Below are 17828 nucleotides of genomic sequence, written 5' to 3' on the forward strand. Positions count from 1 at the left end.
TGATGGATCCCATGTTACCTGAAAACACATCCAGGAGGGAGAGGGTAACAAAAGACAGAAAACAATCCTGTTCACACTGAAGCAGGTTGACTTGCAGGGGAAGCAGCAGCTGGGCCAACTCTGTCTACACAGGGCTGGGGTGCAGAGAGGAGCCCCGGAACCACAGCCCTGGAACTCTTTCTGTCATCTCTGCTCTGCTCTGTCATCTGCTGGTGGTCAGTTAGGTTCTGTGAATGCGGGTCCCCCTGGCTGCCCCAGCAGAGACAGGGGAAGGGACCTTGGTCATGCACTTCAAGGGGTAAACAGTGCCCTTCTGGAAACCTCCAAGGCAGAAGAGGCAGAAAGGGACACGGGGAAACCCAGGAACATGGGGCCACTTACATAACTCTTCCTTTTTATTCATTCATTTAGAAAAATGTCTTTTTGACTCACTGTATGTTCTAATTGGTGTGTGAGGCTCTGAAGATGCAACCATAAGCAAGAAGTATTCCCTAGGAACTCGGTATAATCAGGAGAGATTTGGGGTCTTCTACAAACCATGGCAGGTTTCCATGACTTATTTTAACCAGGGAGTCTATTCTTATTGAGTTCTTCCTTGAGGACAGGCAGGGCGGTGAAGGAGAGGAACAGGTTTGTCAGAGCTACTTTATTTCCCTACAGTGTGTGTGAAAAATGACAGAGAAGCTGCCTCCAAACATCTCAACTCAGAATATATCCTTCTGCTTCAGAAAAGAAAAACAAAAACAAAAAACAGATGATCAAAATGATCCAGACGAGGGAAATTTAATTCTAGGATCCCTGATGGAGGTCCAGAATTGTCATTCTCTCTCTAGTTTGTTTCTTTTCTAACTAATTGTAAAACTGCCTTTGAGCTGTAAACAGAAGGACTAGAATTGTATCCCAGGGTCTTGTATCAGGTTATCTTCATTTTAAGTGTTAGGTACCTTGTAAACAATTTCAATATGTAAGGAGTTATTTTATAATGAATAGGCTTGGCAAAGCGCCTCACTCCCGTCACACCCCTCCCAGTGTTCTGGACATTGAGGACTAGACCCAGCAGGATGGTGGGGGGAGGCATTCTCAACAGAAGGGGACTTCTATAACACAATCAGAAAGAGCAGCATGTTCATGGAAGCATAAGACAAGAATTAGGGAAGTGAAAAATGAGGTTCAAAGATAGCCAGATAAAAAGGGGCCAGAGCATTCTATGCTTTCCAAGAGGTTGTCTTTATCCCACAAGCTTTGAAAGCCACTGACAGCCTCTCAGCTACCCCAAGAGTAAATCAGCGAATCTGTGTTTTGGAAACATCTCTTCAGTGGCAACAAGGACAGATTTGTAAGAGGCGAGTTGGGAAGTGAGGAAATGAGTAAAGAAGTTACTGCAGATAATGGAGGCCTGAAGTGGCTTTTTGGCAATGAGAGTGGAGAAGCCTTAGGAAGATAGCCAGAGAGTCAAAATGAAAAGGGAGTTAAGGAAAGGGGATTATTTGAGGACAAAGTCCACGTCTCTTAAAGTCTCTGGGAAAGCTTCCTATACCAAGACAACATTTAGGTTTGTATGTCTTACAATGCTAGGACAAATTAAAATAACTAACGTTTATTAGATACTCCGTATGAGTCAAACAGTATCGTCACATGTACTACATGAACTTACATGTTAGTATAAGTAATTACAATTACGATGAAGACATAAAATAGGCAGAAAGTAGAACAAGCACTTATAGCAAAGATACTTAATTTCAGGATACTTTATAGGGAATTATGGTAGTCATCTCCAGTTAATTTACTCAGCTCCCATAGTAATTTATTGGGCTCCCATTACTAGCAGAATCTCCTGTGTACAAGGAAAAGACTCCCCCAAATTAAGCAATTCACCCTTCCACTTATCAAGTCTCCCACATTCAGTTTGGGATCTTAAGTCATACCAAGAATATTCTTAGTATTTTACGTTTGGTGTCAAGTGACCACTGGTATTTCCATGTAGTGAAGAGAGCAAACGAAATAGTCAGGAGGGTCCAATTTGTCACAACCAGAATCAGCTGACCCTGAGAGGAGCTTGGAGGAAGGCTGGTAGGTAGCATGGACTGACTCAGGAGCTGTTTCCAAGCACACCACTGTGTGTATTTCTTGAGCATCTGCTGTATGCCTGAAACTGTGTGAAGAGCTTTATATGATCCCACAAAAAACCTTTAAAGTAAAGAATAAATATTCCATCTTTACAGGTGAAGAAACTAAGGCAGAGAGATGAAATGACTTTACCAATGTCACACTGGGAGTTCATGAAGGCTAGAGGTCACATCACTGTCGCTTCCAAACTCTGTGCGCTTTCTGCTACACCATATTAGCTCTGTCAACGTTCAGTGTAGAAACAGCGAATGTGGATTGAACATCCTCAACGTGCCAGGCCCTGTGAAGGTTTCTGGGATTCCACAGGTAAGTAAAGCATACACCTGCCCTTGAGCGGCAAACAGATAAAGAGCCACGGGCATAAGCAGAATTTCAGTGCAAGGAAGTCAGCAGAATGTAGAATGATGAAGAGAATACTTTGGAAACATGAACTCAAGCTGGGGTCCAAGGAGGACTTTCTGGAGAGTATGATGCCTTTCTTGAGGAGAATCAGTGAGATTTGGTGAGAAAAGGAAGGTGGGTGAGGCAGGAAGCCAGAAGTAAGTGGCAAGAAATGAGATGAAACTTGAGAGAGAGCCTAAGGCCAGCCCATGGAGAGGCCAGGCGAGCTTTCACGGGCATGAGGAGCCTGGAATATTTTGTTAACTTGGCCTTTATCTCTGGCAATGGGCAGCCCTTGATGGGTTTTGAAAGGGTCCAGAATATGCCACTGAGGCATAAAAATTATTTTAAGCAAGAAGCATGAGTTCCTGAAATCAAACTTACCGTCCTAAAAGCAGAGCCTCCCTAAAGAACTCAATTGTCACATATCACCTTCCCCAGAGCAGCCAGGGAAGACGGAATGTTATCACTGGAGATGAGAAGCCTCCACACCACCCTTAAATAGGCAGTGTCCAAAACTGTTTCCCATCTATTCTCTTAAGGGCCCATTTATCTTTTCAAAAGTTATTTGTGTTCCCATAAGTGCCCTTTCTCCCAATCCTTTTACTAAGAAGTTACTTGTTTTCCTTTAAATGCCTTCCCACCCTCCCCTGTTAGGATATTATATAAGCCCCAAATTCTAACCACCCCTCCGACACTTCTCTGTAAACTCCTGTGTGCATGAGATTAAATCTTTCTGTTGCTACTCTTTTTTCAGTTTAATCTGCAGACCCCAAAAGCTAAGCCTAAGAGGGTAGATGAGAAGTTCTCCCTCCCTGACAGTTTCAAGCCAGATTTCCATGCCAGAAAGGTCATTTTGGTTGCATTTGGAATAGCAGCTTTCAGGAACAGAGTGGGTGGAGTCCATGTGACAAGAATGAAGACAGGAAAACTGGCTGTCAACTGTCACAGACAGCACTTACCTCCCTCCTGCATCCACTCGCTCTCATTTGGGTAGGTAGACCTATCCCAGTTCCGTTCTGAAGAACCACCTCATCTTCCGCTCCCAGTCTAGTGGGGAAAGGCTTTCAGTTGGAGTTGATTTCACATCCAGCTTTAATGGTGAGCATGTGATACAGACCTGGCCAGTGAGAATAATACACACTCTTGACCCCAGTGATTGTTTCACAGGTGGACATGGAAACCACTTAACATCTATCAGGTGCATGAGACTTCTATCAAGCCAGCTGAGAGAGGTGGGTGCTTTTTTGCTTTTTCTACTGGGCTTGAGTCTAGGAGCACATAGGCTTGGTTTTGTAGGCAGCCTTCTTGTCACCATGCAGAGTCTGAAAATGAGAGCAATACGGCTGACAGCAGGTCCAAGAGAGATGGGTGCCAATGTTCAGTGCCTGGATCACATCATGCCTGAGAATGATTCAGGACATTTATTCAGCTAATACAGTTCACATTTTGCTTAAACTAACGTTAAAGTTGGAATTTCTGCCTTTTGGGAAAAAAATAAGAAAAACATGCATGTCTGCAGAAGCCATTTGCAATACTCTGGGTCAGAGGAAATCATGAAATTTTGAATCGAATCGAAGAATTTCTTGCCAAAAAGAATTGGACGTATATTGCCGTATCACCTCTCTGCACCTCAGTTTTCTTATTTGTAAAATGGATTTGTTTCTGTCGCTTTTCAGTTGTCTCTCTGTCTAACACTGTGAGCTGTGCTGAGTTGCATGCTAATGCATTTGTTGCAGTCACGGTTAGGCTAAAGATGCCTTCTCACCACCCAGTTGCACTTCCCCAAGTTTTCCTGGTTCTTCTGTGAGCAGGGAGCTTTAAATTTAACCGAGATCTGGTAGAGAGATTCATAGCTAAAGAAACAGTTTAAATGGCTCCCCAATTATCCTCTTTTCTGCAGAAGCTCATGAGAAACCTGAGTTGGCTATATACATCCTCTACCCTTCATGGTAAGGAAGATTATTCCATGAAAAATTCACTAGTGCTTTGGGTCTCAAGTGCTCAGTTCCCCTACCCCAGAGGGTTCATAACTCCCCCTGAAAAGACAGTGAATTTAATCTGCAGGGCAGAATGCATCTGAATACTCAGTCTTGCCGAGACAGGAGGTTAGACATGCGTTTGCTTCCCTGTGACATTCTGCAGAGCGTTACCTCTTTCCCTTTGTTTACAGCTATAAGATCATGGAAAGGTTATCAAGAGATGGTGCAAAATGTGGATTCATTTGAATTATATGGCAACATCCACAGAGTGGAATTGAAAGTCTTGCACTTGTGTTTTCATGCACAGCAATAATTTGGTGCGTTATGGCTCTAGTGCACTTGGAAGCAGGAAGAGTTCTCTCCTTTATGATACAGGCTTGATGGAAACTCACCCCCTACTGGCTAAATGAAGTCGTGCCTCATACTTTTCAGACAACACATTCCATTTGATTCAATCCCTCAAGTGTTATTGAGCTCTGTGATAGATGCTGGAAATATAAACATAAAAAAAGACATGATTCCTGTCCTCAGAGCTCAAACTTTGATAGCGGAGGGAGGCAAGTAAACAAATTTAGAGTCCAGCACAGTAAGGGCAAAGGAATGGCCTGAGAAAGAGGGGGGATTGTGCACAGAGGAGGGAATGATGGACTGTGCAGCAGGAGAAACTGGAAGGAGCAATTACCTGGGATGGATTTCGAAAAAGGAAGTAGAACGAGTGGATATGGCGTGGCTGTTACTGCACTGCAGGGAGAGAGAGCAGCAGGCGAAGATACAGACTCAGGAAGCCGCTGGGCGTTGCGCTGATGATAACTGGTTTACCATGGCTGTGCGGTGAGTGCCCAGAGAGAGAGGCCACAACAGAGAGGGTTCTGGGAGATCACGTTGGGCTGGAGGAGCAGGGGGAGGGGCCCCTGAAGTGATAAGCCAGATAAAGAGCAGAACAGTTGTAGTAGGAATGGAAATGGGGGACAGGGGACAGTCTAGGGGGCAGGACAGGAAGGACAGGGTGACTGATTGGTCTGTGGAGGGTGGTGGGGGAGTTAAGACTGCCTCAGGTAATGGAGAGCTTGCACAGCCACGCATGCACTGTTTTTCTTGGGCAGCAAACTTAGCATGGAGCTTCTTTCCCTGCAGACCTGGCGATAGTGTCAGGAACTAAGTTTCATGTAGGTAAAGTATTCAGAACCTCTCTTAACCTCACATCTAAGACAAATTTTCCAATCTTGTTAATCTAGGTGAGGCTTTCATTTCCACCTGCCCCACCCCAGAATCTGGGTTTCATTTTGTTTGGAACTTGGGTGAGAAAGAGGAGTGCAATTCATCAGCCCCTTCAAACACCAAAACGTGAGTTCAGTTGGCTTTTTCAACCACACTCTGCTTTGTCCTCATTCATTTGTTTGAAGTATGAATATGTGTAGGGTCAGTGGCAGAATTTCCAGAATCTCCCACCTGGCCTTAGTTCATTTACGTGTCAGCAGGTGTTTACCACTGCAGCCTCCAAGGATCCAGGCAAGTGGTGGAGAGGAAATGGCCCTTCTCTCCTCCCCTCAGTTACGGTGTCGGCCTGTCACCAAGGACCGATCCGCAGAGTTCCTCCTGGAAGGGGTGGGGAGGGGAGGGATCATGCTCTGTGGCTGCAGAGACGCAGGGCACCAGGTGGGCTTGGCTGCCGGGGACCCGTGGCCAGAGGGCATGGAGAAGCCAGGCCTCGCTGTGAGCAACAAAAAGGGTTTCTCCCAGCCTGCCCTTCCCCTTGCCTTACTTCAGCTTCACTGGATTATTTGCTCCTGGAAGGGGACCCCTTTACCCCCAAGAGCTACAATATGTTATTCACACAAAGAAGGTGCTATGCAGTGCGCCACGTCTCCTGGCCACCAGGCTTCCTCCCGTGCTCCCATTTCTGTGCCAGTTCTTTCTCCGGCCTCTGACTGGGCAGAGACTGAAGCTTCCTGCAGTGCCACTGACTCTGTGGACCCTCCTCTGTGATGAGCCATTTTGCTGGCGTTTCCCACCTCACAGCCGACCGTACCCTGGATATCTGCTCTGAGGGCTTCTAAGGGACTTTTTCTCAATTTTACACAGCTAATAAGGTTTGACCATCTAGTGGGTGTCACAGTAAAAATTCCAGTTTATTCTGTTATTGTCTAGAAAAGTTAAAATTACTTTCCAACTGGGTGAAATTACTTCCTCTGGTTTTGTAGAAGGACCTATTAATTATGCCTTGAAACTGATGATAAACCTACTAGGCTTAATGATCAGTCAATACTTCTTAAAACAATGAGTATTTAAAACAGCTCTCCAGTGGTGCCTAAATACTGCAGTGCTAGACTATTCTGGCAAAACCCAAAGATCCCTGCCAACAGAATTTTGTCTATTTAGGCTTCTTTGGCTATATTTTACTTTATGTCCCTAAGTCATAAAATTTGGAAATTTTATTATTGAAAGTTTATTTTTCCCACTGCCCACGGGTAGGGGATTAAGTGAGTACTTATGGAGTTTCTAAAACATACCTATTCTTCGTTTGAACTATGTTATCTTATTCAATCCCCTATAGCTCTTTTAAGGTAATAAAACCAAGGCTCTGAGAGGTTAGGTGAGTCCCCTGATATAACACAGGCAAAAAGTCATGAAGTGGCAACTTGAAACCAGGGCCTCAAAATTCATGTTCTTTTTGAGTAATAAAATACGGATCCTAGTGAAATGTTTTTCTAGTTTAAAATCGGAAATGTGAAGCAATATAGTAATGAGTATGAATTCCTATAATGCCCCCATTGTTACCTTTGTGCTTTCTGAAATTAAGTGTGGACAAATTAATAGACAGCTCTTTTATAGAAGAAATACACATACTGAAAAAATGTAAAGCAAATCAAATCACATTCAGTACTAAGTATGGGGATAAAAATGTCTATTTCATCGCTAAGAAAATGACACTCTTTTAGACAGTTCAGGAAAAATGCTTCTGTTGTATTCAAAAACAGGAATAATTCTATTACAATGAATCAGTTTATGGAGCTTGAGGTACACCTGAGAAATGTGCATATTTTATGTGGGTCTGCTCAGGGAAAGAGAATTTAATCATTGCATTTAGGCCAATAATGAGTATGAAATTCTGTAGCATTGTTCTGTTTCAATGATAATGATGATTCCCTTGAACATATAAGCTGCTCTTCATTTAACAAAGTGCTCTCAGTAATGTAAGTCCATTTGATTTATTTGATGCTCACAACAGTGCTAATAGGAATTAACATCCCAATTTTAGCAATAGTGAAACTGAGGGTCAAGTGCTGTGTCTGGACCACACAGTGGGCTAAGTGGTGGAAGTGGAGATGGGGCCAGGATTTTGATTCCCGGGCTCTCTCATGATCACATGCTGCTTCCAGAAAGTTAGTTCTCCACTTGTTGGATTCATTAAAGAGCATTTGGACTCTTAGATTATTTTAGAATCCTAGAATGCCAGGGTTTTCTGAAGGTGCCTGATAAATAGCACCTTGCTTTCAAACTCAGGTTCTAGATAAATTAATAGGAAAAAACCAAAACAACCTTGGCTGATAGAGTGCGAACCTCTCCCTTTCATTACTGCAAAGGCCGAGCTGGAGTCCATAGCGAGGAGTGAGGGCCTGCCATCCGCACTCTAGGACTGAGTTCAGTCCCCGTAGGGTGGCAGGCAGCTCCGGGTTGGGCAGACGGCCCCAGGCTGCCCCGGGAGGAGGAGCGGCAGGACACAGTGTCAGACCCCAGGCTCGGCTCGCAAGGAGGAAAAGGAAGGGTCTGAGCTGATCCTGTCTGCTTTATGCTTCCCAAATTTAACAAACCCTCTGTCTCCTTTGGGAATGAATGGGTAAAACAATGAGGTGCATTAGAGTCAGTGGACATTCAAGTCCTTAGAAGAAACATCAGGCATTGGAGGCAAGATATAAAATCTGACATTCCTGTGTGTTATTCATTCACTCATTCATTGGTTCATCCCATGTATTCATTGCTTTCTCTGTGCCAGGCACCATTGACCCAGGTGAACAATTCTGTGACAGTCTTTGTCTTCATGGAGATTAATTTCCAGTCAATTAGGATGACTATTATCAAAAGAACAAAAGATAACAAGGGTTAGTCAGGATGTACAGAAATTATAACCCCGTGCACTATTGATGGGAATGTAAAAGAGCATAGCCACCATGGAAACCAGTACAGAGGTTCCTCCAAAAATGAAAAATAGGATTACCATGTGATCCAGCAATCCCCCTACAGGTTATATGTCCAAAGAAAATGAAATCAGGATCTCAAAGAGATATCTGCACACCCTTCTTCATAGTAACATTATTCACAATGGCCATGATATGGAAACAACCTAAACAGACATTAATGATAGTTAGATAAAGAAAAGTGGTATATACATACAATGGAATATTATTCAGCCCTAAAAAAGAGTAAATCCTACCATATTGAAACAACATGATGAACCTGGAGCACACAAAACAATCCAGTCACAGAACAAATGTCACATGATCCCCATTACATGAAGTATCTTAAGTAGTTAAAACTACAGAAGCAGAAAGTATATTGGTGGTTACCAGGGGTTGAGAGGAAGGGAAAACAGAGTTGTTCAGTATGTACAAAGTTTTAGTTTTGCAAGATGAGTAAGTTCTAGAGATCTGTGGAACATAGTGCCTGTAATTAACAATACTGTGCCATACACTGAAAAATCTGTTAAGAGAGTAGATTTCAAGTTAAATGTTTTTACCATACCAAAAAAAGGAGGTAGGAGGAAACTTTTGGAGGTGGTGGACAGGTTGCTGGTTTCATGGGTATATGCATATGTTCATACCCATCAAATTGAATACATTAAATATGGGCAGTTTTTTCTATATCCATTACACCTCAGCAAAGCTGTTAAAAATTATATAAACAATACAAACAAGTAAACAGCCAACCAGATGATTTCTCCAAATAATAAAGGCAACAAAGTAAATGATGCAGGGTATTGTGGTCTAGTGACTGGGGAAGTGTCTGCCTTATCCTTTCTTGTTCCTCAATGTCAGGGGCACAGAGCAGCAGAACTGGCCCACATGGCTGCATGCCTTTGTTGCAATCACTGAGCTTATCCCAGCCTTGATTTTGCCTGGTTTTGGCCACCTCTGTCCTCAAACTCCTAAATTAGGTTCATCTGGGTTCCCAGATTGATAGACATACAGATTCCCAGCACCCTTGTCCTGTGTCATCCCCACCAGAGTGTCTGAGACCATGGTCTTCAGAATCTGCATTCTTGCTAAGCCCATGACTAACACAGGTGATTCTTGGATTGCATGTGGTACAGAGTTGCTCCAGGGATATAAGTGGCTCCAGCCCCAACTGGGCATCAAGCCACATTAACTAAAAGTCTCACTTTTTCATGATTCAGATTTTTGTGAAATCCTGACTCTATATCTGTGTAGCCTTAAGCATGTTGCTCAAATTTTCTTTTCCTTTATGTTCACATCTGTAAAATGAGACAAATAGTTCCTCTAACTCAGGACTGGTTAATCTATTAAAAGAGACGTTATCCATGAAAGGGCATAATGGAGTGACTAGAGGAGCAGGTGCTTATAAATCTGCAACAAGTAAAAATAATGAATGAATAGATCTATGGCATGTTTTCCAAACCTAGTTCAATTTCATTCCCTGTTCCATTTAGGGGAGATTTCTTTTCTTTCCATAACTGAGCATCTTCTTTAGTAATAGCCAAATACCCCCAAACCTCAAGGACCAAGGGCTCTTTTCTTTTTTAATTTTTAATTAACTATCAATTAATCCTCCCAGGCCAGAGTTCTCATTATGACATTACATTCATCACCAGCTCTGTTATCTGTTTAGAGACTTCTCTTCCCCCAGTACTACCAAGCAGTCAGTCTACAATCTCTCACCTGGTCAGTGTTGACATTGTTTTAGGGGAATAGCGCACATGGTGAATCCATGCCCATTTTCATGATTTACATGCTACGGTTTGAAAAGTTGTATGTTCACTGCAGTGCTCAGCACACAGTTGTTACTTGGCTCAAAAACGTAAGAGTAACTCTCATGACCCATGCCGGTTCCCAGGGGCATCTGTCTTCACTCTGTGTTGAAACTTTTGCCTGCTAAGGTGTTTGATCTGTGAGATTATGCAGAGCAGAAAGTATTTGCTTAGTCTGTTATGAAAATGTTGGAAAGTGAAAAAAAAAAATCTTGGCTGCTGCCACAAAAATAAAATGATTAAGAAATGCTTCAGAAAAGCACAGAGAAAGAGGAGCTAAAATACCTGTGTTATTAGAGTTACAGAAAAGGATTTTAGGAGAGACTTTTAGAAGGTGAAACAATATAGTCCCTTTAGTAAGAATGTTTCCTCATCTAGATTATGATATTTGTATTTGTTAACTGTGCCTCTTATGCTTCATCTTTACCATTTATTATTTACTATCTATTTATTATGGGATGTGGGCCTTAGAGTGGTTCAGGGAGTAGATTCTGAGGAGATAATCTGGGTCAATTATAGGACAACCTTGGACAAGCTACTTAGCTTGTATCAATGTCAATTCCTCCAGCTATAAAATGGGAACAAATCAAATGTTGCACAGGTTTGGTGTTTAAAGGCGGAGATGCCGGGCACTCGGCAGGGTGGCATGTTTTGGGTGAACACTCAGTGTGTGTTCACCACATCATAATCACCAGCTCTTCAAGTCTATAATGCTGGGCTATACCCACTACTCAGAACCTCTTTGAGAAAGTAGGCAGTGACCTATCTCCTGCCCCAAATAATGCAGGATTTGATGCTCAGTTCTTCAGGTGTCTGATTACATGTCATGTATCAGAAAGACCTTTCTCGAATGCCACATCTAAAGAGCACCTTCCACTTCCTCTGGCCATTCTTTGCCCCTTACCTTCATTAATTTTTCTCCAAGTCACCTATCACTACTGGTCACCTTCTGGATTTATTTGGTTTTCATCTGTTCCCCCTTTTCTTACCCACTCATACAATTGTGTCATGAGGACAGGACTCTGTTTTGCCCACTGGCCTATTGCAGGGCCAATATTATGTGTTTTTTAATGAGTTGTCAACTCAGGTGAATAAAAGCTCAAAAAGAAGTGATGCAAATCATGGCTTGTTTTTAATCTGGTCACCCTCTGACTCAAGAGTGAATCATGGCTTCCTATTGCTGGTATGCTCTGCCTACCTTTTTTTAAAGGATTCCATGACTCACGTACCTGAACCTATCCACCCTTTTTCCTGGACCTTCTCAATTATATGTTTTCTCTGAGGTGACCCCATAATTTATCACCCAAATGTGGCATATATTTAAGAATGAAATGGGGAGCCACCAAAACTGGAGAGCTATTAAAATGACAAAGAACAAATGGGGAGCTATTAAAGCTGTTTTTAAAAATACCGTTGGGGCAGTACATATCACTGGGGACGTCTGTTCACCCATATTTATTTGTTCCAGTCTGAACAATTTCTTCAGTGAGCTACACAAACATCATAAACGTCATACCCAGGCCCCTCTGGTACCTTTTCTTAGGCTAAGTTTCCTCCTTTCCTCACTAGGTGTCTATTTTCCACTCCATAGTTTTAGATATTCAAACTGTGACAATTTGACCTGAAAATAAGAATTTCCCTGACTACTCCTTCTCTCTCAATGGGACTATCCCATTCAGGGCTGGGGATGAGGATGGCTTAGGGGAGGGAAGTGTCTTTTTTCCTGGGCTTCATTCTAGGGTATTGATTTTGATCTCATTTTTTTCTGGCCTAAACTTTGAAAAATAGTTTTCTAATTCCCATGTCAGGATTCAGTCACTCACATTAACACAGTTCATCAGTGCCTGGACTTGGGTTCAAATTATGGACTAACTCCAAAGTCAAATATCTTTCCAATATTGCCTCTTATGCAATGAAGTGTTTCTGAGTCACTTTTATTTTACTATGTTTTGTCTATACAACTAGATGGTAAACATTTGAAGCAATCCATTAAAACATTTTTGTCAACAACATTTATCCTAATGGTGAATAGGCAGTATGCAGATATATAATTTACATTACTGTGAATTTAAGTATAAGTTAAAACATAATTATATCAATTTTTGCAGTTCATTGACATTAAAAGCAGGATTTAAAATAAACAAATATGACCATTTGATCAATAAATATGAGAGATGCCCTCACAAAAAAAAAAAAAAAAAAGGACAGACTTCCAATGGTAAAATAAATAAGTAACCGGGATGTAATGTATAGCATAAGGAATATAGTCAAGATATTGTAACAGCTTGGTAGGGTGATAGCTGGAACCTAGAATTATGTATATAAATGTTTTATCACTGTGTTGTACACTTGAAACTAATGTAATGTAATACTGTGCGTCAACTACCCTTCAATAAAAAATAATTATCAAAAAAAAAACAAAAAACAAAAAAACAAATATGGTGATTATTTCCATAATGTAATCCCTTGGGAGTAGGATCATTTCTCATATGTAAAATGCCTTTATTTTCACTACCTTATTTATTTTTCCCAATTATGAAGGTACTATTATCCCAATTTGACAGATAAAGAAACTGAGTCTTGAGAGGTTAACCAGTATAATAATAAAATACTACAAAATAATGGAAAACAGATAAATTTTCACCAGAAATACTATTAAGTATTGCTTTGGACACTGCTAGTCTCTAAAGCTCTAAATGTAGAATCATGCAAAATGGCATTTTTGAGGAAAAATGTCAACTTCTATAAAAATAGTGTTTAAAGTTTAGTTGTGGCTTATATATAACCTCGAACTTTCCATCAGACTTTTCTTTGAAAGAAATCAGTTTTTATTTTAATAAGCTAGTTTCTACTATAAAATAAGTATAAGCAGATTTTGTTTATCAAGCACTTATAATAAATGCAGTAGTAATCATTTGTTGCTTTTAAAACAATACATTTTTAGAAAATAAAAATAAATTTTCACATAGTCCTAAAGGCTTAGAAATCCTATAGAATGATGTGTTTTATCAAAATTTTAGCTTAGAATATCAATAAAATACAGAAATACCATGAAATTATAAGCAATGAACAACATCATTTATTAAAGGGCACTGATGTCTTCCCATTTTGGAGAATGGACATAAAGTGTCAATAAAAGAAAAATAGAGAAAATATGAACATAAATAAATGTGAAAGGATTTATATTTCTTGTTCCACATGTAAGGAGCTTGGAAGTAGCCACTCTGTCCTCATAAGTAAAAAGCTAAACAGACTGAAAAATCAGTAACTCTTTTAAGATCCCTAAAAGAGGTGAAGATGGGACGAACTGCTGCCCCCACGATTAGAGAGTCTGAAGAGCTATAGAGGGAGTAAGAAGATCAGTGATTGCCAGGGTACGGTCAGGAAGGATGAATAGCCATAGCACGGAGGACTTCTGGGTATTAAAAATACTCTGTAAGATACTATAGTGACAGATACATGTCATGTGTTTGTCCAAACCCATAAAATGTGTACACCACCAAGGGTGAACCCTAATGTAAGCTCCAGACTGTTAATTAAGATGTGTCAATGTAAGTTCATCAGTTGTAAAACATGTACCACTGTGGTGGGGAATGCTGACATTGGGGGAGACTATGCATATATAGGGGTAGGGGGGTAGATGAGCAATCTCTGTACCTTCCTCTTAATTTTGTTCTGAACCTAAATTGATGTAAAATATAATGCCTTTTTAAAATTTTTGGAAAAGAATTAGTTTTGAGAAGAGCCAAAGGGTGACATGACAGGGATCTAAGTTAATGACATGTCAACACCAGCCATCTGGAGTGGGTCAGAATCTGTAAGAAAGAGTGCCCTGTGCCTAGACAATGGGAGTGCTGGTAGCCAAGCGGGCACACACACAGGAGTGACAGGACCACAGGCGTGGGAAAGTGACTACCGCGGCAGAGACGGCCAACGTCCTTCAGTCATGGCTCTTGCTCTGTCCCCCTGCTTCCTTTTGACCTTGCCTTAGCAACAGCTAGCATCTTGCTTCCCAAACTGCAGGTGCAACCAGAAATCTGGATGCTGCTATGGCAGAATACCAGTTGCCATCCAGCTGGGGGAAATACAATCCCTAACACCTGTAAGCCTATACCTGACCGAGGAACAGTCCCTTGGGCATGCCCTTGATATTTCCGAGGACTAATTCTATCCTCCGTAGTATCTTAATCCACAATATCTTAAAAGTGAGGACAGTTTCTTGTCAATACTCCAAAGGCTCTGACCACTGCCACACTCATGTCTGAGCTTACCAAATAAGAATCTCTTTCTAATTCCTACTTGGAAGAAAAAGCAAGCACCACCGACTCCAGAAACTCGGGAGGTTCCCTGAATTTAGTTCCCAAGCAGATCTTGGTCTGGGTTGGTCTGTAACCACCACCGCCTCGCCCTTGTGCATAGCTGATACTGTGTGTGTGAATGTTTGGGTTACTCTGTTGTACTCTGTGAAGACCTTTAGGATAAGTATGGAGTCTGCTGAAAGGTAAATTTCCACCAGTTAATTTAAAAGTTAGGTTCTTAAAAAGGTAAAACCAGAACTCAGGAGACAAATCGTAGTGGTAGGGAAATGGGATTTCCCTCTTTCCTCTGTATTTCAATCACTTTTTAGGGTGAATTCTCCAGGTGTGATTCTGGCTAAACATCTACGATGGTGTCCTTCCCCTGGTATAAGGCAGGGAGCAAGGAAATGATAGTACCTAGAGTATCCAAGAGTCAGTTGCCCTAATGAGCTAACTTCACATGGTTTCCTGGTTATTGTCTTACTATTATCTGCTGAATCATAAAGAACATTTTGCTACTTGCTAGGATATTGTCTCAGCTAAGCTTCAAAGCATACTATTAAAAGATAAAGTCAATAATGAGCATGAAAATGACCCCTTCTCTTTCTTCCTACTCTTTAATTCCAGAGACAAAATAGTCATGACAGCAGCAATCAGTAAGAAATTGCAATAGGAACTAAAGGTGAATAGGTGCCTCTCGTTTGGAGAAATTTCTTTAGCACCAGTCCTGAAAGATCTGGGTCTTCTCTTCCTTGAGATAGATTTAATTTTCATTTCATTTGATTTACCTGAACTTAAGTTACTAAATTACAAAAGTATTTTAAAGGACTAAAGCTTATTGATGGCTCTTTATTGTTTTGGTGAAGATCTAAAATATATGTAAGTCTTTTTGGAATAATAAAGACTGATAACAATAAAAAAATTAAAAACACAAATTTTTATTTAGCTCTCCATCGTAACAATGCCAATAACAAGTTGTCCAAATAGAGCAAGAATTTATATTTGCTCATGTTGGGTTTTTTGTATGCTTATATAAGTTTTCCATAATGGAAACTATTGTTCAGATGGAATTCTGCATTCTTGATTTTGACATTAAGTTAAGAGTCTCCACTTTGGTATTGTTTCTATACTTACTCTTTTTAAAGTCTGATCATTAACCCTTCCAACTGAAAATAAACTGACACACCAATTAATAATACACATAACATTTGCCTTCAGCTCCTTTGTTTCGTCCTTGTATACATTTTTAACTCTCAGAAAGTAGGATCCAAACACTATCTGAAAGCCTTTAGCAAGAATGGCTTTTAATTTGTTCACAAAGAAAATGATGTTTAGAAAAATGGAATGGTGATGGAAGTCACACTGCAAACCAAACAGGGTGCTAAAAAGAGCACAGAACAGCTTGGTTTGGAAGCCTCAGGCCCAGGAACCTGAGATAGGAGGCAAAGCACCTTGCTCTTCAGTCTCAGGAGAGAAAGAGAGTAAGCTTTCCTCTTCAGACTCACAGGGAAGCAGCAGCCCCGTGTCGCCCAGTGGAGCCTGTCAGACACAGCGTGATGGACAGGATGGCCTCAACAGCTTCATTCTAATAGTTGCACATTTACTGCAAAGGGCATTAGGAAAATATTACCAGTATGTATAATTTTCACACATGTATAGTTTTAGGAATGTTTTTGCTCAATACCAAACTAAAATTTAAAAGTACATAGATTTAAAGTCAATTTAAAATGACTTTAAAATATGAATCATTGCTTTGTTTGTACAGAGATATGGTAAAAATAAAAATGATGGCATGTGAACGACTTGAGATTGGAGACATTGGTGTAAAGGCGTCAGGAAATTAGAACTGATTTTCAGCTCTGTTGCTGATCAGCTGCTCCCACCTCGCTGCTTAGTTATCTAGACCTCAGCTTTGTTATCAATATGACATGAGGAATTTTGTTAGATGATCTTTAAACTTCCTTTATACCATTATGACATTGGTGAAAACATGAAAATCATTTTCTGTAAGGAATCTTTTATTCCTTGAAAAGCAATGATCTGAATGGGGTCTATATTATCATGCTCCATCCATCAGAATATTTGATTGGCTAGAAACCCCTGTTTTCCCCCAGTTAAACTTCTGACATGATGGATATGACAGAATCTGTCATTTCACAGTTCTCATTGCCTCGAATAGATAATATTTCCAGGCTTTGACCACACTCTCAAGTGATGGCACACCATGTAATAAAATTGTTGAAAAACAATAGGAAGAGAAAACCTAAAACAGTTAAAGAAAAGAAGATGTTACACACAAGGGGGACAGAATTAAGCCAAGCCAGAAAATGATGGAAGTGACTGATATTTTTTAAGTGATAAAATAAAATTGATAAAATTATCATTCTAGAACTTATATCCAGATAAAATATCCTTCCAAACTAAAGGCTAAATAAAAATATTTAAATAAAGGCTGAAAGAATTTGTCACCTGTAGACTTTTACTGCAAGACATATGAAAGGAAGTTCTTCGAGCTGAAGGAAAATGAAATAAGATGAAAAATCAGGTCTAGCAAAGGAATGAGGAGCACCGGGCATAGCAAACATGTGGGTAAAATAAATGGAGAAGTGATTGATTGTTGCTTATTTAGAAAAATTTGGTATTCAACATTCATTTTTAGGGATAAATAACATTGGATGTAGCTATTTTTCAGTGAAGAGATTGTGTTTGAAGTTCACTGCCTACTGGTTGTCATCTAATTGGGGGTATTATGTATTTGCAATATTCTCTGTGAATTCACTTTTGCATAAATACATCCATTAGAAATAATTTGATGAGTATGGGGAAGAAGAAGATGGAGACTTGACAATGTATCTAGTTGTTGATCTCTTTACTTTGTTCTCATGTAATTTTCCCTGCAAATTAGGTAGGCATCATAACCCCATGACAGAGATAAGAAACTGGACCCCGATAAGTTAAGCAATGTGACCAAGGTATATGGTTAATTTGCTTCTCATTTGGTTCTCAAGTAAGTCCCAGATCAGTATAACTCTAGCCTCTTCATTGGTTTTACGGAGA

At 40.5% G+C, this 17828-nt stretch overlaps 1 protein-coding gene across 1 annotated transcript in view; it reads left to right on the forward strand.

Annotated features, from left to right (window-relative positions):
* Positions 1-2240: 2240 nt before the first annotated feature.
* LOC130682822 (serine/threonine-protein kinase TAO1-like) overlaps positions 2241-17828 on the forward strand; it is a 107025-nt gene continuing 91437 nt past the window's right edge. Inside the window, exons 1-4 of the mRNA XM_057497770.1 lie at positions 2241-2433; positions 3679-3743; positions 4682-5321; positions 5726-5834. The gene's annotated coding sequence lies outside the window, so the exon portion shown is untranslated. The remainder of the gene's footprint in view (positions 2434-3678; positions 3744-4681; positions 5322-5725; positions 5835-17828) is intronic.

The sequence above is a fragment of the Manis pentadactyla genome, chromosome 3, assembly GCF_030020395.1.
Source record: "Manis pentadactyla isolate mManPen7 chromosome 3, mManPen7.hap1, whole genome shotgun sequence".
NCBI classification, from domain to species: Eukaryota; Metazoa; Chordata; class Mammalia; order Pholidota; family Manidae; genus Manis; species Manis pentadactyla.